At 43.2% G+C, this 23523-nt stretch overlaps 1 long non-coding RNA gene across 1 annotated transcript; it reads left to right on the top strand.

Moving 5' to 3' along the window:
• Positions 1-34: 34 nt before the first annotated feature.
• LOC118915323 (uncharacterized) lies at positions 35-22988 on the top strand. The gene is made up of 4 exons (XR_005026035.2): positions 35-85; positions 12656-12896; positions 13323-13448; positions 22773-22988. It is a non-coding gene; the product is annotated as an uncharacterized LOC118915323 (long non-coding RNA).
• Positions 22989-23523: the final 535 nt, after the last annotated feature.

Below are 23523 nucleotides of genomic sequence, written 5' to 3'. Positions count from 1 at the left end.
AAGAATTAAATGGTGACTAAATATTATTTATGTAACAGAAGAATCCTCTGCAATCAAACTATGGAACAGCACTTGAAGAATCATGGTAAGTTCAACCCAGAGGAGAAGTTAGAAGTGATCTAGTGCTGTTCAGGTTTATAGTGAATGAAACTCTTTCTCAGGAAAAGGAAGTGATTTGTCCAAACTCACCCGAGTATTCAGTGGCAGAGCTGAGACCAGGCTCCATGTGTCATGTGCAATCAAGATTTTCCCCTGCACTCCACTGTCATCAAATCCTTCCCATGACCTTAGGGATTCCTCTATCTTCCCTTGACCATGCACCTGGCACCATGTAATAGGTGAGCACCAGGCTTATTTGTCCTTCACAGCCTTAGTTCTGTAGTACTTGCTCTGACCCATTGCTTGTACTGTATTGCTTTTTGGCCTCTTCCACCTGTCTTTACCTCTGTTCACTTTGTTCTTTTTCTGCTGTGCCTTGCCCTGTGGACTAAATGCTTGGACGTGTCTCCTTGTCTATAGTTTTGATTCTGCTTCTGACCATTGGCAGGCTTCCCAGTTCAGCCTCACCTCAGGAATGGGTATTACCCATTATTGGCTATTTTATGCATTGATTTAATACACATTTATGGTGCACATCCTCTGTGAAAGGTTCTGAATTCTGAGGAATTCAAAGATAAAGAATACTTAGTCCCCACCTCAGTAGACTCAAAATCTAGTGATGAGAGAAAGATATTTTTAAAGATATGGCAGGTATATTCATTTCAGAGCTTTATTCATAAAGCTCTGAGAGCCAAAGGGGAGTGCCAACCTGAGCTTGCAGTGGTGGGAAGGTGCCAGTCAGGACAGACTCCTGGATGAGGTGTTCTCTGAGATAAGGCATTAAGAACAAGTAAATGGATAAGCATCAGCTGATCAGGCAGTGGCTAACAGAGGGATATGGAGGCAGAAAGAATAACATAAGCAAAGAGCATAAAAGCATGAAATAGCAAAGGTATGAAAGAAATGATAAGCACCCTGATGTTCTTGGAGGATAAAAACGAGGGCAGGGGCTAGTGTGGGATGAGGCTGGCAAGATTGGTAAACCCAAATTGGGACGGCCTTGTCTGCAAGTAAGCTACTTTGCTTGGGATTTAAGAAGCTAATACATGACACCCCTGTTCCCTGCCTGAGATCCTAATTAATTGAGAAAACCCCCAAAGAGTTAGGCAGATGGAGATAAAAATGTCAGCTTTACTGCTGATAAAACAATAAGCATAGCTTAGATCTGGCTAAATTGCTTGCTAACGCTTACCAGTATTGAACTTAATTCCCAAAGCATAGGCCTCTTCTGCAGGGACAGATCTGCTTAGAGCTTATGAGAGTGTTTTGTGAGCATCTGGCCCCCAGAGAGAGAGATGAAACTAAGCACGCCCACCTTCTTGTCTTAAATTCATGGATCATATAAGGCACTCCTCCTGCGGGGAAGAGGGTAGAAGTGTTACTCTAATGGCGGTCCCTCCACTTGGAAACATGAAGCAATGGGGAAAGGAGGTTCCTACCTAACACTCACCACCATTTACCAAGCACCTGCTGCATACGGCCATGCAGAATGCCCTCGTTTCATAAGCTGGAACTGGACAGAATCAGAATTAGGTTGGGAAGATTCTCTAACTGAATGGGTAAAAAGATATGGAAACCTCCACCCTAGAATGCAAGGCTTGAAAGAAACCCTAAAACTCATTAAATCTGGTTCTCCAGCAATGCTTGAAAATATCTTTAGCATTTTCCTGCCGAATTGTCATTCACTCTCTGCTTGGATATGTCATTGAAAAGAAACTCACTCTCTCTCAAAGCACAGACATAGCAGAGAAAATGGTGGGTGCTGTCTTAGATGGGGTAGAGCTCTCTATGACGCGATGCTCATACATTTATTTTCTATTTGCTGTTGTATCTACTCAAACTAGTAGGCACTTGATAGATATTTGTTGAATGATCACATGAATAAGTGAATAAAACTATCCGTTTTTGTTCTAATATCTGATATTACTATAGATATGGGGGTCATGGCTTAATTAATCTGTGTGAGTCAGAAATCTTTCCCTGCAAGTAACAGAAACTCAGTTTAAATTAGTTTAAGAAAATTATGGAGAAAGGATGTGGGATCTTTGGCCCTGCATAATCAAGGAGATGGACGGGCTGGCCCCCAGGGCATCTGCCACAAGGGGCCTCAAATACTATTGTGTCTTTCTGCTTCTTGTTCTGCTATCTCTCCTTGTGTGGGCTTTGTTCTCACTCTGGTGGGGTAGTTGGCCACCACCACCTCCAGGTTCACCCAAATCTCTGATTAGAATGAAAGATGCCAAACAGTGATTGGTTCAGCTAAGGTCACATGCTCATCACTGAACCAATCACTATGACCAGAAGAAATTGGCCCTGTTATTGGTCCATCTTGGGTGGCCATGTCCACCCCAGAAGCCAGATATGTAACATGACTGGTAGCCTCCACCAAGGGGTGGGTCCCCAAAAGTCAGGAGGAACACTTATCATTGAAGGAGGGAGAGCTGTGGAAACCCCCAATCCTCACTAGATGCCAACTATTGAACCCAGTTTCCAATGTCAAAGTGTCTCAGTTTCCATGCATCACTTCCAATTCTTCCTATTATGGAGGCAATGGTTCAGAAAAGAAAAAGTTGGTGGGTGGCTAATTCTTTGTGAGAGCAGAAGTTGACACAATGCCTATAAATAAAGACTCAGAGAAAATGTACTGGGGCCCAATTCAAAAAAACCAAAGCTAGGTGGAGAATTCTGAAGGAAGGCAACAGCTGAGTCAGCCTTGACGAGAAGCCCAAGGAAAATGCCAGCAGGGAAGACAGTGAATCTGTTTGGTAAGAGGGTGGGAAGGTCAGGTGGCTGTGATCTTGCTGTTACTCATAAAACTTACCAAGTACCAGTAAATAATCAGCCTGAGGGCAGGCTAAAGGGCAATGGAAGTGGTCTCTGTGTTTGTACCTGTGCAGGTTTCAAGGCGTGCAAGTCTTGCTGGAATCATTCACCCTCCCTCTTTGTAAGAAGGATTAAGCATTCGTTAAAGCCCAACTCCCATTCTTCCCTCGAGCAGAAGGCCAAGGCTCTGGAACAATTAGCCCAAGCCCATTTAGGATGTACTTCTGCCTTTAAGCAAGTTATTCAAATGTTTGAGACTAAACAATGGTTCTTGACATGTGTGACTTTGCCCCCTTAGCTGTCAGCCCCTTCAGGGATGACCCCTGAAGTGCCATCTTTCCCAGGTAGCCCACATGCAATGACAGGACTGCAATGTTCTGGTTGTCTTGGCCAGTCTTGGTACAGCTACAAAGGGCTATTCTGTACCCAGAACACCCCACAGGATAAGCTGACACAGCTGTTGGGCCTATATCATGGCTCAACTTGTCCCTCTGGCCGATCCTGCTTCTTTTCCTCCTTCCCTGTCACCCTTGAGAGGACCTAAGGCACTCCTTACTAACCATTTTTGCATGCAAAACTCCTGGGTTCCTGCCACATCCCGTCTGTCAGGCTGTGATTCAGCGCCTGCTTCCCTGTCCCTGCGATGGCACATCCCGTGAAACTCCCTCTCACCGAATCCACCTCAGTCATGAGGACCTTCCTTCTTTTGATGCCTCGGGCTCTTCTCACTTCTGTGCCCTTTATGAAGCCTTTTCCCCACCATCCTTCAGGACCCGCTAACACAGGACGAATTTAGAGAAGCCTTTCCTTGACTACTTCCACCCCTGTCCAAATAAAAATGGAGTTCCCCTTTGTACAGTCCCTTTCACTATCCTCTGCTTTCCCTTCATGGTGCTTTGGCCAGGTAGGCTGCAAGTCCCAGAAAACCTGGACTAGAAGGAACTTAAGTAATAGAGGTTTATGCGGCTCATGTGATAAGAGGTTTAGAGGCAATTCTAGGGTTGGTGCAGTGGCTCAGCTTTGTGGTTGGGATGAGTGAGGGGTGCTTGATGCTCCCTCCTGAAGCTTCCTTCCACGTGGAGGAAGCCAGCCACTGTAACTCCTGGTCTCTTTATTTCCCTTTACTCTCACCATCCCTTGGGGGGAAGAGTGGCTTATCTGTTAATAAACTGGACCAAGCTCCCCTTGGGGCTGAGCTTGCCACGTGCAGCCCTTGGTCTCCGCTACTCCGGTGTGATCTGTAACTAGGTGCCAAGTCTGCCTATTTGAGGGCTCAGGCCCAGCTGGTTCTCTCATCCCCATTCCTTGCATTCAGCAGCCACGATGCTATTTCTCCCTTCATCTCTTTCTCCATTATCTGATTTCTCAATTTCAGAACTCAGAATAAGAAAAAAGAAGCTCCTCAGCAGGCTTCTTTAAAGACTCCAGTGGATGCCATCAGGAGCCTAGACAGGTTCCATCTGCCTGCTGTACCGTACACGTGTCAACAATGTATTTCCTCATAGCACAAGAGGGCTGCCATAGCTGCAACTATCACATTGTCATATGATCATATCCCAAGCAGGAAGGACAGTGACAAGAAAAAGGGCTTGTCCCTTGTGCAGCTTTCTCTTTTATTAGGGAGGAAAATATTTCCCAGAAGCCTCCGGTAGACTTTCCCTCATAGCCTATTGGTCAGAACTCGGTTACATATCCACTCCAGAGCAATGATTGGCAGAGAGAAATGAAAGTGTCATGACAAGTTTAGTGCAACTCAACTAAACTTTATTGAGTCACTTGGAACTGGGTATATGGCTTCCTAAACAAAATCAGGGTTATGTTAGCAAACTGAAGGTAGTAGTCTTTGATAGGTAGCTGCTAATGTTTGCTGCATTACTGTTCAAAATTTATGGTTGACTATTTATTGGTCTGGTGATTCATTAATGTTCTGACTATCCTTTCCACCTTTCCAACTTAAGTCCCATGAGACAGGAAGGGTGGCTGTCTTGTTCAGTGCTGTGTCCTTAGCAACTACTATAGAGCCTTCCTCATAGTAGGAGTTCAATTAATATTCATGGAATGTATGAATAATTGCATGCTCAGAATTGCTAGGCACTGTAGTAAGTACCAGAAGAAATGTCAGACACACCCCTTGTTTTCAAAGAAGTTTGTGGTACCGATGAAAACGACTAAAACACCGAAACCATTTTCTATCAATATGAGACTAGGTGTCTCTCTTCCTTCCTACTTCCAAATAATATTTATGGTGTGTCTACTATGTGCAGCCACAATGGTAGGTGCCAGGACTGTGACCAAGACCTGGACTCTGTCCCTAATGGTAAAGGGCCGGTGAGGGAGATGACTGAGAAAACTGACATGTGAAGATAAGTAATGAGGAGAAGGATGCCCAGGAGGTGAGTTCTGTGTTTCCTTTTTGATCCCAAATCCACAGGATCCAACCAAAGGCCAGATACCTTGTAAGCACTCAAAAAACAGCGGCTATTGTCTCAGGGGAAAAAAAACAATGCTTACACACACACACACAAAATGTACCCCATCTGTAGAGCAGGCACTGTCGGTTCCACTTTGCAGACCAGGAAATCGAGACCCAGAGAAGCTAAGTGACCTTCCACAAAGAATGCAGGACAGACTGGGGACAAGAACCCAGCTCTGTTGGTGGCTTGCTCCTTGTTTCTGCCCCTCCCGGCCATCTTTGTGAGGTGACTGGCTGACACGGGATTCTTAGTCTTGGGAATTGTTATGTGTCTGGCGTCCTCGCTTCACCCACAGCCATCTAAATCCATCTTCTCACAGGTAGTGCAGAAATCAGCATTCATTTCCTTCCTGTCCTTCAGCTAGCAAGCCCAGCATATGAAAATAGCCAGAGCTGGGAGACCAATGTCTAAATATGTAAAATTCATTTTCTCCCTTTCTTTTAATGAAGGTATGTCTTTTGTATTTAAGCACTAATTATAATTAGTCACTTCCTAGAAAGTGTGCAAACATCACAGCACAGCTGGGAGCCTGCATAATTTAAACGTTATTGCTAATGTTAACTTCATAATCTCGGATTGTGTGGGTTTTACAAAAGAGCCCTCAAACCCTGGAAGGTGGAGGGAAAGGTTCTTTATTTTATTATCAGCATCTCCTCCCTAGTGCCTTGTGTTGGGCTTTGTATGGAATTGTAAGATTTCACATGAAAATGTGAAATGTCTGAGAAATATTTAAGTACTATTATTATGTTGAGCTTTCAAAGAGCCTTGGTTTGCCAGTTCCCAGCTACAATTTTCATAGTTTAATGAGTGTGAATAACTTCTCTAATTCACATGTCTAAGAAATAGCATTTTCTTTATTTTCATTAAATCACCTTAATGATCACATTGGGCCCTGATCCCACTGGGATGTGGGAAATGTAGTCTTAGACCTTGAGGGGGACTCCTTCATGTCCCAGGGTCTTAACAGGTTCTGGGAAGCTTGAAGTGACCAGGTGTCCCTACTGTCCAAGACCTAGGGGAACTTTGATATCCAGAAGTCCTTGCTTCTGGGCCATTTGTAGGGTTTGGAGCTCTTTCTGGGTGGGCGCAGGGTCTCTCTGTCTCAGGCACACTGAACTTTCCTTTCTGAAGCTCTTACGTATTCCCAGAATGGGCCGCAGAGCAGTGTATGGGTCTGCTGCACTCTGTGGTCACATTCCCCTCCTGGCCGGGCAAGCTTTCCTCTCCCAAAAGCCTTTCTACCCTCCCTTCTCTTTCATGGAGACCAACATTCTCTCTTCAATTGGCCGAGACTTGAACAAAAGATCAGAAGAACTTTTGGCTCTAGGTTGCTTTGGCTCTTCTGCCTTGTAAGCAGACATACAATTCCCTCCAGCTCTCTGCTTGAACTGCAGGGAGGGGGAGATTTATGAAGAACAAATACAAATTAATCTTTTAATATATTACCCTGCCATATTAGCTAATCCTCACCAACTAGTGGGTTTTTTTCAACCCAGAGAGATTAATTTACCAGGAATGCCCTATACATTTATTCATATTTATCTGGTGTGTCTGATGTATAGTGCAGTGTTCCAGCTACTGCAGATGCAGCTGCATGATACATTCATTGTATTATTGCTTCCAACTCTTCACCCATCCTCTGCCTTTACCCTACGCTGTGTGACTTTGCAGTGGCACCCACCAGAGACAGAGTGCGTTTTCCCACCCACTGAGGTCAGGCTTGGCCATGTGGTTCACAGTAGTCAATGGAGGGTGGACAGAAGTGACTGGGTGCCAGTTCCAAGACTAGACCTTATAAGAATTTGCTTTCACTGCCTCTTGCATTTCTGTCATTGCCATGAGAAAATCATGTCAGCAGCTCTGAAGAATAAGAAGCACTGTCAGCTTGGAATTAAGTTCAGTGGAGACCAGCCTGGATTCGTCAAACCCCAGCTGACCTGTGGGTATGTAAGAGATCATAAATAATTACTCTAAGTTACTGAGTCTGGGTCTTGTTTATTATACAGCATTATCTGATTGATACAAGTGCTGAGTAAAAAAAGACATGATCTCTGCCCTCATGGAGTTAACAGTCTCGAGAGGGAGGCAGATGTTAAATCAATTATTACACAAGCATTTTTTAAAGTTGTAGTTGTAATGAGTATTATGAAGGAAGTATATGAGTTCAGGGGTGTAACCCAGCCAAGTTTTTTCTTGGTGGGAAAGCGGTTCTAGAAAGATTAACACTGAGGTTTCCTATCGGCAACTAACTAATTATACACTTACGTTTCCTCACATACTTAACATTGTCACATTTGTATGGACCTTTAAGCCACCTTAACTAAGAAATTTAGCAACCAAAGTACATGAATAGGTTCTAATGATGTGTAAACATCTGCGATGGGGTTCCATGTGCTCTCAAGCTACTGAGGGCAGGGGAAGCAGTATACAAGCCAGCTAACACTACTGAGTGGCACGCCGTTAGCCTAGGAGCGCTCCAGGGAAACCTTGTTGGAGAGGTGAGGTGCTATCACTTGTGACCTGCTCCTTGCCTTTTTCTATTCTAGAAGAAGGCAGGTTGTTCCATTTTAGGAAAGCCCAAAGACTTTAGAGTTGACAGCCTCTTTAGGCAAAGGCTCACGGGAATATGGCGATGAAGCATTCTCTAGCTGCAAGGGGTCTTACAGGAGTGGGTATATCGCATTTATTAATGTCACAGTCCAAGATGGAATGGGAGATATAGAAAAGAGCAAATGGAGCAGTGCAGAAAAGTGGACATACGTGCTAGACCAGTCTAGGCTTGAGGCCCAGCTCTACCACTTAGTGGCCTGTGACCTTAGGCAAGTGGCACAACTTCTCTGAGTCTCGTTTTCCTCGTGTAGGAACTAGGAGAGGCCGTTATGGCAGAGACTGTATAGCTCACCGATATCTGGTCCCCTCTCCTTCCTGGGCATACAGCTCGAGTGTATCTGCAGTCAGGCAAGGCTGCATGACTGAGTTCTAGTCCATAGACTGTGAGCAGGACTGATGGAAGCCCCTTCTAGTACTGGTTGATCATGATCTCCCATGTGCAATCCTTGTTCTCTTTCCCCATCTTCCAGCTGAGTAGAGAGAAACCTGAAGTCCTAGAGGAGGGTCCCGCCACAAGGTGGAAGGATCCTGGGCCCCCAGATAACTGCATAAAACAGAGTTCCCCTTCCTAATCCAAGTGACATTGTATCGTAAGGTGAGCAAGAAATAAATCTGCATTGTGTTCAACCACTGGAATTTGGGGGGCTCACTGTTATAGTCATTAACTTACCCTGATTCAGATTCATACATCTACTCTGCAGGATTGTTGTGAGAATTCAACAAGCTTGTGAAATCTAGCTTAGGGGCCCACTATTTAGTCATTATTACCATCAATATTATTAATATTTCCTAAAAGAATGGTGCTAAACATGATCCGGGCTGTGGGAGAGCGTGGTGGTTTCATGTCTTGCCCTCAGTTTCTTGAGTCTTGGCTCTGCCAAGCCATTGAAGTTTATGAAGTTTGAGAGGCTGGGAGACCTGGCTCTGCAGTTCTCTGATACCTGCCCAGAGGCTGGCAGAGTGATTGCTCAGTGCAGGAGACAGAGGGGAAATGAAAACAGGCTTGGAAATAGATGTAGTCAGAAAAAAGCAATACAGTTGTCTCCAGAATACAGACAAGCAGAGGGTTTCAGTTCCCAGAAAGCTCCTCTCTTTTTCTCTGATGATAACTGATGCTGGAAATGAGAGTCTGGACATGGCAGAGCCACAAAGTACCCTCTGAATCAACCATGGGCCAGCCTTAAACGCAATGTAGGATGCTCTGATTCTCAGAGAGCCAGTTGTCCTTGGCTGTGTATATTGTATCGGGTAAGTCAATTGGCTAGTGCTTTCACTTAAACAGAATACAGGATTTATTTAAACTTGCAAATTGGCAGCTCAATTGTTAAAAAATTGAGCTGGCTGTTCGCTTTTAAAACCTGGAAGATTTCACATAAATATTCATATTTCTAGTATCTCTCTAATAATCAAATGACCTGATAATGCTGGGCTCATGTTCCAACTGGCAGCAATTGACTGGTGCTGAGGAGCAGCTGCACCCCATACATTGTGCCAGACACTCTAACATTTGCCACTGTACTTACCCAAGCCTGTTTTACCATTACACTACTTGCCTGGCCCTTGTAGTCTGTTGAGTTTGCAACCCCTAGGTTAACTAGTATGTCAAACATGACTTAAGATATGGTATAACTGTTGGTGATTATGACTTATAGCTACCATCTTCACATGAATGATATTTTGAAATACACTCATTTATTTGTTCAAGAAATGCTAATTAGATAGTTGCTATGTGCAGTGCCCTATGCTGAGTGTTGCGGTGATACAGAGATGAATTGTACTCTCAAGAAGTCCTTAGTCCAAGAGAGATAAAATATGTACAAAAACTATACTAATAGGTACAAATGTGTCCATTTCTAGCAAAGGAAAAGGAAAAGATTTATTTCTCCTGAGAAGATAAAATAAGGTTTCATGGAAGAAGAAGTATTTATGCTGGGCTTTGAAGATTTGGTATGATTTAGGTATGTAGAAATTGCAGGATGGACTGCTGGGAATGACAGACTGTATTAGCAAAATCATGGAGTTATTAAGTGGAAGTATTCAAGTACTTGGTATAGTTTAACATATTCATTCTTTAATATATGTACAAAGAATAAAGGATAATTCAGTTTGATGGGAGCGTAGGATTCATGAGTGAGAGTGCTGGGAAAGCTGGATGGGGGCAAAGCTTGAAAGTCTTTGAAACAATCTAGAGAGTATAAACTATCTCTGTGGGTAACGGGGAGCCACTGGGAGATTTTGAGCAGGAGAAAGCCAGCCTCAGAGGTGTGATTCAGAGAGGAGAGTCTGGAATGATATGGAATGTAGATTAGTAAAAAGAGAGACCGGAGATTGTTGTGATTTCCTAAATCAGAGATTATTGTGATTTCCTAAGTCAAACGTTATAGATATCAAAACCAAGGGCATAGCCATCAACACAACAAGGAGATGGTGGAAATGGGACATATTAAGGATGTAAAGTCTTTGAGATTGTATAAGCAGTTGTTTGGGGGACCAAGAAACAACTAGACTTGAATGTGCCTGAGAGCGAAGGCATAAGTGGAGAGTTAGGAAGAGGTTAGGAGGACAGACAATTCTCTGAAGAAGTGTGGCAGCAAAGGAAGAAGGAGGGGAGCATGGCAGGTGCAGAGATGATTTTGGAAGAGGGGGGCTTGAGCATGTTTGTATCCCAAGAAGCATGCAGACAAAAGCAGGGCTTCAAGAGGCAAGAGAGATAAATTGATGGGGCAGGGCCTCCATGAAAGGAGAAGGTGGGATCAGAGTGCAGGAAGAGGAGCTACTCTCAGCCACTGCCTGGCACTGAGAGCAGTCCTTGCCCCAACCAGCCACTGCTGGCCTCAGCACCATGTCTCCTAGGGAGCACGCCTTGACTGTTTAGCTCTACGGGGTGGAGCACCCCTGGCAATGCCTCTTCGTGCTGTGTGGATGATGCCAGCCTAGGAGGCCACCTCTGGGCCTCTGGTTACACTAGCCTGACAGTTTCTTAGCTTCTGGTTATCCTTTTTAATCCAATATCTGAAAAGTGATTCACAACCAAGCATGTTATGTTCTAGGTAAAACTGTTGTTTTCTCTGCTTTTTCCCTACAACAGAATCCACTTACTTGCCAGGGCAAAACGCTCAACACAGGGCTCTATGAAAGTTCTTATCTCTTCCCCATGCCATGCTTTCCATTGCTTCTTCTATTTCCTTTTCACTTTTATTCTCTGCTCTCTGTACATGTTGATGATTACAACTAAAATTTACAGAGGAGTATTTATCATCTACAAGGTGTTTTCTCACTTGATTCTTCTCACAATCCTACAGGGTGGATATGTCATTAAAGCCATTCTATAGATAAGGAAACTAAGGCTCGGAGAAGTGAACTATCTACTGCAAGCCTTGACAGGCAATACAAAACGAGCCGGGATGTGAATCCAGTATCCCAAGACTCCAGAGTTTACGCTGGAAGAGACTAAACCATACAAATATTTCATTTCAACTACTGATTTTGAGCTTCCATGAGTTTCAGTTTAAAGCAGTTTTAATTTGAGGTGTATATCAATTATCTATTGCCATTATAATGTTATGTAACCAACAACCACAAAACCTTAATGCCATATAAACATGTATTAGCTCACAGGTCTGCACAGTCCAGCTCTTCTGGGCTGGGCTTGCTTCTGTGCCTCTGATCAGTTGTGTGTTGGATAACCAACCAGCCCTGCTGATTTGCCTATGCTTATTCATAGGTATGGAAGTTGTCTGGCTGTTGGCTGATCCAGGATAACTTTGAATGAGATGACTGAGGTCTAGCTCTAGTTCATGTCTTTCTTCTTCCAGCTAGGCCAGATATGTTTTAAGGTAATGGCAGAGGAGGTAGAAACATGCAAGTGGTTTTTAGTCTCCCCTTGTATCACTCTTATTAACAGTCCTTTGCCCAAAGTAAGTCACACATCTGGTTCAGATTCTAGGTAAATCTTTATTGAGAGGAATTGGAACGTCATGTGGCAAAGGGCACAGATGTACAGAGGGGTGAAGAATAGGGGCATTAATGCCATCAGCTTACCATGAGATGAACATCCAAATTGAGACTTTCTCATTTCTACAGATTGACGATTCCATTAAAATACAGCTAGAAAGCAATGATTTTCATCTGGTGGCTTCCATGGCACTTAGAGTAAAACCCAAGCTTGCAAGATAGATATAAGGGTGAAATGTACATGGCTTGAGCACATTCTCTCAGACGATCAAGTGCAGGGCCAGGTCAATAAGGGTGGGCTCCCCATTATTTCTTCTTTCCCAGACAGGTTCCAAGTCATTGTCCTTCTCACGCCTCCTCTGGTTGCCCATCACTTTAGCCCTATTCCTAGCAACAGGGGTTGCCATCCACACTCAGTTCAGACCAGGGGTCTGCATCTACTTGTTTTCTGATTAAGTGCAGGATATTACTCAGCATAAACCCTAAGCCAATGACCACACTGGGAAATAGCATGGATGCTGGCAAACACTAGTATGTAAGGCCTGCAGAGTTGCCCAGCTGGTCACTCCGCATTCAACAGGTTGGTGTGGGGAAGAGTTAAATGTACTGAGTACCCACCAGGGCCCAACTCTCTGCTAGGCGCTTTCACAAACAGTTCCTAATACAATAATCATATTATTATCCCCATTTTACAGATCAAGAAACTGAGCCTGGGGACAGTCAGTGCCTGACTTTAATACAAATGAGCTACTGAAAATGTATGTATAAATCAAATGTTCAAGGGACAAAGGAGAGGAGGCTTTTTCCCAGTTATAAAAACCCAGTGGAATTGCTATTTGTGTGTTACCTTTAAGGACATGGCTCCTATATTTTGTGCATGATCTTTCCTTTTGTTCTTTTACTTCACAGATGACCATGGTTGGCTAGCTTGTATCAGTAAGTGTCAAATCCAAGCTAAAAATTTACTGATGCATCTGATCCTTGTTCTCTCTCTTGATTCTTAATAGTGTTTTGTTTCTGAGAGCTATGTGTCTTAGTGCTAATACCAATGTCATCAGTTTTCTATATTCCACTTATTTTTATAGATGAAGGAAAAATAAAATAAAATAGCTAACATTCATTAACCACCTTATTATTTCTGCAATACTCATAAAAAATGTGTAGTGTGTTCACAAGCATGTATACTACATAACCAAATGCTTTCCTGAAAAGAGAGAAATTCTGTTTTGATTAGCCATGGATGAGAACCCAGTCCTCCACTTAGAAATTTACATGTCTAATGTTTAAAGGAATTTTCCACAGATGGGGTTCTGCCTTCTTACATTTCAAGGCTTTTTTCTCCCCACTCCCACTTCCTTCTAGCGACAGGCTCTACAGGACCCTTTCATAGGACACTGTGCCATCTCCAGCCCTGCTTGGTTCACGCTGGTGGTGGAATGTCATGGGGGCTCCTAGGCGTGCTCTGGAAGCCATTCCCACACTGGAGGGGTAAGCAATAGCCTGACCGTACACATAACAGAGTGAACCACATAAACAGCCTGCTAGACCCAAAGTAAATGCCTTCTCAGAAGCCAGATCCCCAAAACGCCCATGCCCCTTTCCCTGCCACCTGACGTGAGGGAAAGTAGGAGGGAGTTAAAACAAAATGAAATATTGTTAAACTAACTTCCTTATGCAAATTATATATTTGCATATGTATGTATATAATGGCAATCCCATTGCTAGGGGCCAAATGGGGGCCTTAGAAGAAGCCTGTACAAGTGAGCCTGCCTAGCTGAAGCTCAAAACTTCATGGTAATCCAATAAACTGGAGTCACTGGACTCTATACAGTCATTAGCAATGGGCATTGTGGTAGCAGGCATGGTAGGTAGAAGGGATGAGAGTGCTAATAGGAGAAGGGAGTGATGACATAGTGCAGGGGTCAGCAAACTATGGCCACAGACCAAGTCAGGCCCACTGCCTGTTTTTACAAATAAAGTTTTATTGGAACACAGCTACACAGGTTTTGCACTGCAATTGGCAGAGTGGAGTAATTGCAACAGAGACAGTCTAGCCCACAAAGCTGAAAATATTTATGATCTGACCTTTTGTATAAAGAGTTGGAGGAAAAATGTGAAGTTCTTGATGAAGAGGAAAACAAGGCAAGAAAAAGCTAGTGTTAGATACTAACTATTGGAATTTGATTCTGGTTCCATCACTTCATGACTATGTGCCTTTGGGCAAGTTAGTCAATTTTTCCGAGCCTCAATTTCTTCATCTGTAAATGGTGATACTAGTTTTTATATCACAAATTTGCCATGAGGATTAAGTGAAGCACTGTATGTAAAGTGTTGGCATAGTGCCTGACATAAAGCCAGGTGTCAATATATGTCCCAGACTGTCATTAGCTGATAGCCACGAAGATACTAGGTTTTTAGTGAAAATATTGTTGGCTCAGGTAGAATGATTTTATATGTGCCATGAAGTCCTGTGGTTCCATGCTAGCTCTTGGTCCCCTGCGGGGTTCTCATGGTATTTCACAGTGATTCAGCTAGGACAGCCCAGAGCAGTTTTGATATGATTACATGACCCTTGTCTCTCCACTGACTCATAGCTCCATATCACAGACAAAATCTAGATCATTTCCCTCTTCTTAGGAACCCTCACCATTTTCCCAGAGACAAGTGTATGATCCAATGCAATCATTCATTCACTCCTGTCCTCTTAGAAGAATTTCTGTATTTTCTAAGGAAACTTCAGCGTGCAGACCTGATTTCTGTACAGTTGACACGGACTCTTTCCTTTTTTCTCTTAACTCCAGATCCCTCTTCCTCATTCAGTGTGTAACAGGGGATGAAATTGGTAGAAGTAACTTTTTCAGAAATAAATCTTAAATCAGTTAAAATGCTTTTGGCCACCAATAAAAGAAAGCCTACTAAATTTGGCTTAAGGAGTAAGGATTTTTATTAATTAGCTCCCAACCCTGAGTCTACAGGTAAGGTAGTTCCAGAGGTGGTACTCAAGTAACTCAGCAACATCAATAAAGAAAAGTTCCTTCCATTGTGCTGGCCCCCCTCATGGTCCCAGGATGGCTGCCCCAGCTCCAGTCATCACTTGCAGATGGCAACATCAAGAGCAGAGGCAGATTTCCATGGAGTTAATGAAACTTAAGCTTCAGGGCCCCTCACTTTCACAGGCCCCTTCAAGGTCTAGCAGTGTGCTCAAATGGCATGTACACTTGTGAAAAAATTTTTAAAGATGTATATGCACTCTTTTACTTAAAAAAGGTACTTCAAATTATGTAAGCTTTATGTCCCACCAAATCTGGACCCACCCTTGGTCTTAAGACAGAAATAAAAAAAGCTGTCCTAGCTTCCTGGAAAGCCCCCCACCCCAAGACTTCCCTTTTCATCTCATTGACCAAATTGGATTGCTTGCCCATGCTTTAATTATCACTTGGTATCTTGGTCCAGGTTCCCTAAGAAGCAGATGCTGAGATAAGATTGAACATGTTAGAAGTGCATTAGGGAGAGGAAATGGGGATTGCTGGCAGACAGCAGTGCAGGTCTGACCCTGAGTAAAGGAAACAGAAAAGGAAGGAAGGTTGGATAAAAGCATCTTACACTGCACTGTGTCTAAGGGAAGTTCGGCAAGGCCGTCGTTGGGAACTCAAGGCAAAGAAGTCACTTGTTGGAAGAGTCCCGTGTTTCCCAGCGACATGCCTGCCATACCCTGTCACTGGCTGGGAGCAGCCCAAGGGAAATGTGAGTCATCACCAACGTACTGATAGATTTTCGAGTGCAGCAAGTGGCCAATGTCACATTACCTGCCCTGCAGTAGGGGTCTCAGAGGCACATTCTTAGGGCCACCAGACTTAGCAGGGAGAATGAGAACCCCTCAGCTGACACACATCAATAAAGATTCATCCCTGGGGTAGGGAAGGGCCCTGCCGGCCTGAGGACTTGGCCACTCAGGGAGCGCACAGTGAGGCTTTCTCCCAGCAGAAGGAAGGCAGGAATGGTGATGGGGAGGCAGCAATGTCTGCCAAGCTCCACCCAAATCAGCTCCTGCACCAACAGATGGCCACTGAGCACGTCCATCTCTGCCAGACCCGAATCAGCCATGGCTGCTTCTTATCAAAAGCCCCCCTGTCCCCAGGGCCAGCACAATGTGTGCAGCAGAAGGGAGGGAAATCGCCACTCCATTACTGCTGGCCACATCTCAATATTTGTGATGAGCGTGTTCTATCATGAAGTCAACAAAATACCCCAGTGCCAGGTTGTATTCTCTGCAATTACCTGAGCTTGGGGCTGGGCTGCTTTTGTTTTTGAGTTTTGTGGGAATGCGAGCCTTGGTGTTTTGTGTCTATTCTAATTTGGCTAATTGCATGTTGCTTATTGAATATCTCCCCCAACTGTTTCAATTAGATAAAGAGTTCTTCATGTTCTGCTTGGCCAATCAGGTTGCAAAGCACTTGGGGTCCACCTCTCTGGAGGGGAGGTGGGTAACACTGATTATGCATGAAGTATGGCAGGTTGCATAAATCGTTTGAGTAACATGGTCCTACTCTTGCCAATGATTTGGAAACCAAGGGAATATTTTATGTGACATGAGCCTGGATTATTGCAGTTGTCTCCAAACTAGCCTCCCTGTTTTCATTCTCACCTCCTTCTTTTTTTTCTAATCTCAGCCTAACACCCAGAGTGATCCTGTTAAGATGAGATTCAGTTCATGCCACTTCCATACTCAAATCATTCCATTAGCTAACCAATGACTTCTAGTAAAAGCCGAAGTTCTTGTACCCATCTACCATACCCTAAGGTTCTGCAAACTAGGGTCCTCCGGCCAAATCCTGCTGCCTGCTGCCTGTTTTTGTACATAACATTTTAAAACATAGCCATACCATTCATTACACAGTGTCTATGGCTGCTTTCTTAGAGTCGAGCATTTGCAGCAGAGACCGTGTACACTGCAAAGGCTAAAACCTATTGGCCCCTTACAGGAAAAGCTTTGCCACCTGGTGCCCTGTGACACCCGCCTCACCTCCTCTCCCCACCGCCACCTCCCAGACCCCATCTCCCCCAGGTTCCCCGCTCACTTTGCTCCATCCACTCTCGGCTCTTGGCTGGTCCTCTCACTTGGCACACCTCCTTGCACTGTGGCTGTGGCACTGGCTGGGCCCTCTGGTGGAATATCCTTCTCCATGTCCTCATGGTTTGCTCCCTAACTTCCCTCAAGTCTTCATTTCACACCGTCTCACCCGAGACTTCCCTGGACACCCTATTGAAATTGTAATCCTCCCACTACTGACAGCTTTGTTCTCCTTCCATGCTTTTTTTTTTCTTTCTTTCTTTCTTTCTTTATTTTTTTTTGTGAGGGCATCTCTCATATTTATTGATCAAATAGTTGTTAACAACAATAAAATTCTGTATAGGGGGGTCAATACTCAATGCACAATCACTAATCCACCCCAAGCCTAATTTTCGTCAGTCTCCCATCTTCTGATGCATAACGAACAAGTTCTTACATGGAGTACAAATTCTTACATAGTGAATAAGTTCTTACATGGTGAACAGTACAAGGGCAGTCATCACAGAAGCTTTCAGTTTTGTTCATGCATTATGAACTATAAACAGTTCAAATATGAATATTCATTTGATTTTTAAACTTGATTTATGTGTGGATACCACATTTCTCTATTATTATTATTTTTAATAAAATGCTGAAGTGGTAGGTAGATACGAGATAAAGGTAGAAAACAGAGTTTAGTGTTGTAAGAGAGCAAATGTAGATGATCAGGTGTGTGCCTGTAGACTATGTGTTAATCCGAGCTAGACAAGGTCAATAAACATCCATGTATGCAGAAGATTTCTCTCAGAACATGAGGGGGGAGGTTCTAAGCCTCACCTCTGCTGATCCCCATTTTCTCACCTGATGGCCCCCCTGCGACTGTGCCTGTCTTAGGTTGTTCCTCCCTTGAGGAATCTTACCCGTCTCTGGCTAACCAGTCATCTTCCGGGGCCATACAGGGAAATGTAGAGTTGGTAAGTGAGAGAGAAGCCTTATTGTTTGAAAAGGTTAGCTTTTTACTTCTTTGCATATTTATGCCCTGTGGCTTCTATGCCCAGCATTTGTCTTGAGGTATCTTTACCACTTGGAGGAGTTATGATACTCGGTAAATTTGATATGAGGCACGAATTCTATTTAAGGGTTGTAATTAGGAAGGAAGAAGAAAAGCTATAGAAGTAGCAGGTGGCAGAAAGCATGGGAAGATTGATTATTTCTTTGGCATATCTTCTTGTAGAGTAACTTCAGCATGGATAGGTTTTAAACTACTAATTAAATTGCACACACACATTAACATAATAGGAGTATAGTTACATAACCAAAGCAGACCTGTAATTACCAGCCATCTCCAGTGAAACCAAGAAAACCAGTTAGGCACCTTAGGCATTTGTGAAAACTTATCTATGATATGGTGGATATTGTCCAGCTGAACTTGAACAGTCTGAGAGAATTCAGATAAATTAAAACAACCCATTCCTGGGGACTGTTCACATCCCTTATGTTCTTTTAACAGTAAATAGTCTGTAGTTGTAAGATTTTGGAGCACTACAATTTGCACTTCTCCTAATTCTTGGTTGAGTTCCAACAGTATAGATCCAGTCAAATTTGTTGTTTTACTGTATGCACAGGCCAGCTTAGATATCTCCTTCCTCATTCCCATGGCAAGTCCAGGAGCTGGTGGGATGAGTGCATCTACAGCTGTAGCAGTGCGTGGATCTTTGTTGGGGTTTTTTTTTTTTGCTGATCATCTTCTGTCATGAGTCTTCCCAAGAGTGCTGATGTTGGAAGTTCTTTTTCATATAGTATCTTAGTTCATTTTCGGGGTAGCCCAATTAGGCTTTGATCCTCTGTATAAACACAAACAGACCCTTTGCCTACACTTTTATATGCCCTTTATATCATTGTGTAGAACTCATTGGAGGTCACCACACAGGAACTGCTTTTTTTTTTTTATCATTAATCTACACTTACATGACGAATACTTTGTTTACTAGGCTCTCCCCTATACCAGGTCCCCCCTATATACTCCTTTACAGTCACTGTCCATCAGCATAGCAAAATGTTGTAGAATCACTACTTGCCTTCTCTGTGTTGTACAGCCCTCCCCTTTCTCCCACCCCCCTATGGATGCTAATCTTAATACCCCTCTTTTTCTTCCCCCCCTTATCCCTCCCTACCCACCCATCCTCCCCAGTCCCTTTCCCTTTGGTACCTGTTAGTCCATTCTTGAGTTCTGTGATTCTGCTGCTGTTTTGTTCCTTCAGTTTTTCCTTTGTTCTTATATTCCACAGATGAGTGAAATCATTTGGTATTTCTCTTTCTCTGCTTGGCTTGTTTCAGTGAGCATAATACCCTCCAGCTCCATCCATGTTGCTGCAAATGGTAGGATTTGCCCTTTTCTTATGGCTGAGTAGTATTCCATTGTGTATATGTACCACATCTTCTTTATCCATTCATCTATCGATGGACATTTAGGTTGCTTCCAATTCTTGGCTATTGTAAATAGTGCTGCGATAAACATAGGGGTGCACTGATCTTTCTCATACTTGATTGCTGCATTCTTAGGGTAAATTCCTAGGAGTGCAATTCCTGGGTCAAATGGTATGTCTGTTTTGAGCATTCTGATGTACCTCCATACTGCTTTCCACGATGGTTGAACTAATTTACATTCCCACCAGCAGTGTAGGAGGGCCATGCTTTATTTTTCTCCTCAGAACTTTTCCACTAATGTAGTACGTATTTTGCTGCTTATCTTGTTTGTACCCTCAACAGTGAAAGTAAACTTCTTGAAGGCAGGTCCTTTTTGCTCTGCTATCTCCCCAGGGCCTAGAATAGTGCCTTGCACATAGTAGGTAAATATCTACTCAGTAAATATCTGTTAGATGGTTAAGTATAACATTAAAGGCTCAGAACTCTGCTGTGCAACAGAGAACCCAAAGAAAAATGGCTTATTCAGGCAAGTAGGCTGGCTTCCCATTGCCGTCGGGGGCCGTAGGCCCCTCCAGCTTTCCTCTGTGCCCTCTTGGGTGGGTAGAATTTGTTTCCTCATGGTGTCCTTATGAGCCAGGATGCTCACTGCCCCTCTGGCCTCCCTTTCATGTCCAGGCTGATAAAAGAAGGAGGCGACTGGGAGGAGGAAGGGTACCTACATCAGTAAAGCAAATCTTTCCCAGAAATGCCTAGAACACTTCTGCTTGTATCTCTTAGGCGAGAACTGAGTCCCACAGCCACCCCCTAGCTGCAGGAGAGCTTAAGAAATGGTCTGGTATCAGGACACATTACTATCCTAAAGAAAGTCAAGGTCCTAATAGTAAGAAGAAAGGAGAAATGAACATTGGAGAGGTGACTTACAGCACCTGCCACATCTGGCCTTTGTTTTTTCAGCGGGGAGAAGTACACAGGGTGGAAGTTGGGAGAATTTAGACAAGTGCAAAGGGCAGACATGCTGGTTTTTGTCAGAGGTCATTTCAAATTTTCCCTGTGGTATTTCTCACATATAGTCTCAGCGCCCTGAACTTCCCTGTCACCCCACTTATCATAAGGTTTATGTCATGCTCACCACTGATTCTCAGTCCTCAGCGGTATGTGCAGCACATGGTAAACGTTCATGAACAGTTTCTGTGTGAATTAATAAGTGAATTCTGGGGACTATGTGCACACATGCATAGGTACGTATATATGGGTATCTAAACTCCTATATCCCATTTATTAGATGCTTCCTAAATGACATCACATATATTCAGGTCTGCCAAAAATATTGGAAACCAATAGTAGTAGCATCTCCATCTTATATTGAGGACCACAGAAATCTCTGTTTCAAGGCTCAGTAACCATAGGAACTTGTCAGCAGCACACAGCTAATGTGATAGAGGCAAGATTTGAACCCTAGGTAGCTGATTCTAAAACCTGTGTGCCCTAATCACATTCATTCATTTAGTCATTTGACAAATACATACTTACTGTTTACTGTGTGCCAGGCACTGTTGGCAGTAATGTTTCCAGTGCTGAGAAGATATTGCTCAAATCAAAAGACTTCAATTTTGGCGCATGAAGAGTAGTACAAGGAAATTAAAATACACATGCCCTACCTCTTTTTATCTATTGTTTCTTCTGGAAGTTTCTCGGTAAAGAAACCATCCATGTGCCTTCAGTGTCATTTGGCTGATTTTAAATTTCTCACTAGTTTCATTCATATGCATATTATTTGTTTTGTGAGGTTATACATTACTTGAGATTAGGGAGTATGTCTTATTCATTTTTGAGTTTCAGTCTTAAGCTTGCCTGCAGTCAGGACAATGATGAACACTGGGCTCAATAGAATCCTGTTGGACCAAAGAGAGTTGGTATTAGGCAGTTTTTGGCTGCAAGCAACAGAAATCTGCCCTGAGTGATTTGTGCAGGAAAGGGAGTTATTGGAAGGATATTGGAAGGCTATACCTCACAGAACCAGTTTCGTAACATAGGCAGGAATGAAGAGAGGTTAGATAGAAAAAATGCAGCCAAAGTCATGTCTGGTGAAGCTGTTACCACTGGCACTGCCACTGCTGGACACTCACCCTACCATTGTTAGATACTGAGTGCTGACGTTCCCTGCTAGATTATTGTATCAGCTAGGTTATGCTGCAGTGACAAACAGCCCCAACATCTCAATGGCATAAAAGATGAAGGTTCATTTCTCGTTTCCATTATATTTCTACAATGATGGTCAGGGTGACACTGCTCATTGAAGTTCCAGGCCAGTGGAGGCCTTATGCTTCCACAATCCCAGAATCTGGAAAAGGGAAGAGCATGAGGACAATTGCCACCAGCTAACCAACTTAACCAGCTCTTAATGCTGCTCTCTGATGTAATGCGACTACCTCCCCTCCCGTTTCTCTGACCAAAGCAAGGCATATGACCATGCCTAATTTCTTAGGGGGTGTGAAAATACAATTCTACTAGTGCCATGATAAGAAGTTTTATACTATAATGTCCTTCATGTAATTGTAGATTAATGATACCAAAAAAAAAAAAAAAAGACACTCTCAAAAAAAAAGAAGTTTTGTACTTATGATCAGCATTCCAGGGCCACTTCCACCATGAAGCTTGTTCACTAGCTCTGTGTCGTGTGTGACTCACTTAAAATTTAAAATCCTGGTGGAAGCATCCCACCAGCCAAGGTTAGGTCATGTCCAGAGCTCCATCAGGGAGGCACATGAGGGAGGTCACATGCTCGTCAGTCAGAAAGTCACAAATGTAACAGTATTCTTCCCCATGTTTTTCTGTTGGAATCTGTACTTCTGATCAATTAAGGCTGCCTCTCCCAAAGTGATGCATTCTACAGAGGACTTTCACATTTGGACTAAACTCTGAGCTCTTCAAGAAGACAGTGCTAGGCACTCAAAACATATTTGTTTTTTGGGAAAAAATAACTTAATAAAGGAATTGTGCCTTATTTATTCTTATTCCCTAGAACATAACATTGAAAACAAATTAGTTCTACATGTTTCCTGAAGTGTTTTTCTAAATTAAAAGCTATCATTTGAAAAAAAAGTTAGGAGGCCAAAGAAGTACGGAAAATGCTGGGCTCATTCAGTCATTCCTTGTGATAGGCAGACTCTAAGCAGCTCAATGGTCTTGTCTCCCAGTAATCACATCCTGTGCCTTGGATTTATTGACCAACATCTAACAGTTAGAATATAACAGAAGTGATAGGATGTCAATTTCGATATTAAGTTATAAAAAGAGCTTCCATCTTGGATACCCTTTCTTGCCCATTCGCTCAGATGGAAGCCAGCTGTCATTTTGTGAGCTGCCATGTGACAGGGAACTGAAGCGTCCAGCCAATAGCCAGGGAAGACCAGAGGCCCACCAAGAGCCATGCAAGTGGCCTGGAAAGTTGGATCCTCCCGCAGTGAAGCTTGGGATGACTGCAGCCTAGGGGACTCTGAGCTGAAGACCCACCTTAGCTGTGTCTGGATTCCCCACCCACAGAAACTGAGATAATAATAAATATTTGTTGTTTTAAACCACTAAACTTTTGGTAATTCTTTATCAATAATATATAACTAGGACATTCTTTCATTTATTCAATAAATATCTAATAGCACTATATGAAGCTCTTGGGACACATTAGCGAGCAAAACAGACCTGAATTCTGCCCTTATGGAGTTTAAATTAATTTAAACATGTTTCTATGCTGCAGGGACATAGCCTTTAATATGCAAGTGTTCATAATGAATCTCTAAGAGAGGGAGAATGGTTCTCTTAACTTTTAAAGTTTTTTTTTTTTGGTTTTGTTCTGCATTTCATAGGGCTAATGTTTTATGGAACACACATTGGAAAATTCTCTATTAGCTAAATGAGCAAATGAATTAAAGTTGTAATTTTAAAGCTTAAGTTCCCCTGCAAAAATTTCAGAGTATGCTCCCTATTGTTCATTACAGGCTTAATAGCTGTTCTTCTTTCCTGGACCCCATGCACACTTTCACTAATTTGCTTAGCAAACATTGACTGATTATCTACTATGTTGTAAGG

Source organism: Manis pentadactyla, chromosome 10, assembly GCF_030020395.1.
Source record: "Manis pentadactyla isolate mManPen7 chromosome 10, mManPen7.hap1, whole genome shotgun sequence".
In the NCBI taxonomy this organism is placed as follows: domain Eukaryota; kingdom Metazoa; phylum Chordata; class Mammalia; order Pholidota; family Manidae; genus Manis; species Manis pentadactyla.
This window is presented reverse-complemented; position numbering and strand designations above follow the sequence as displayed.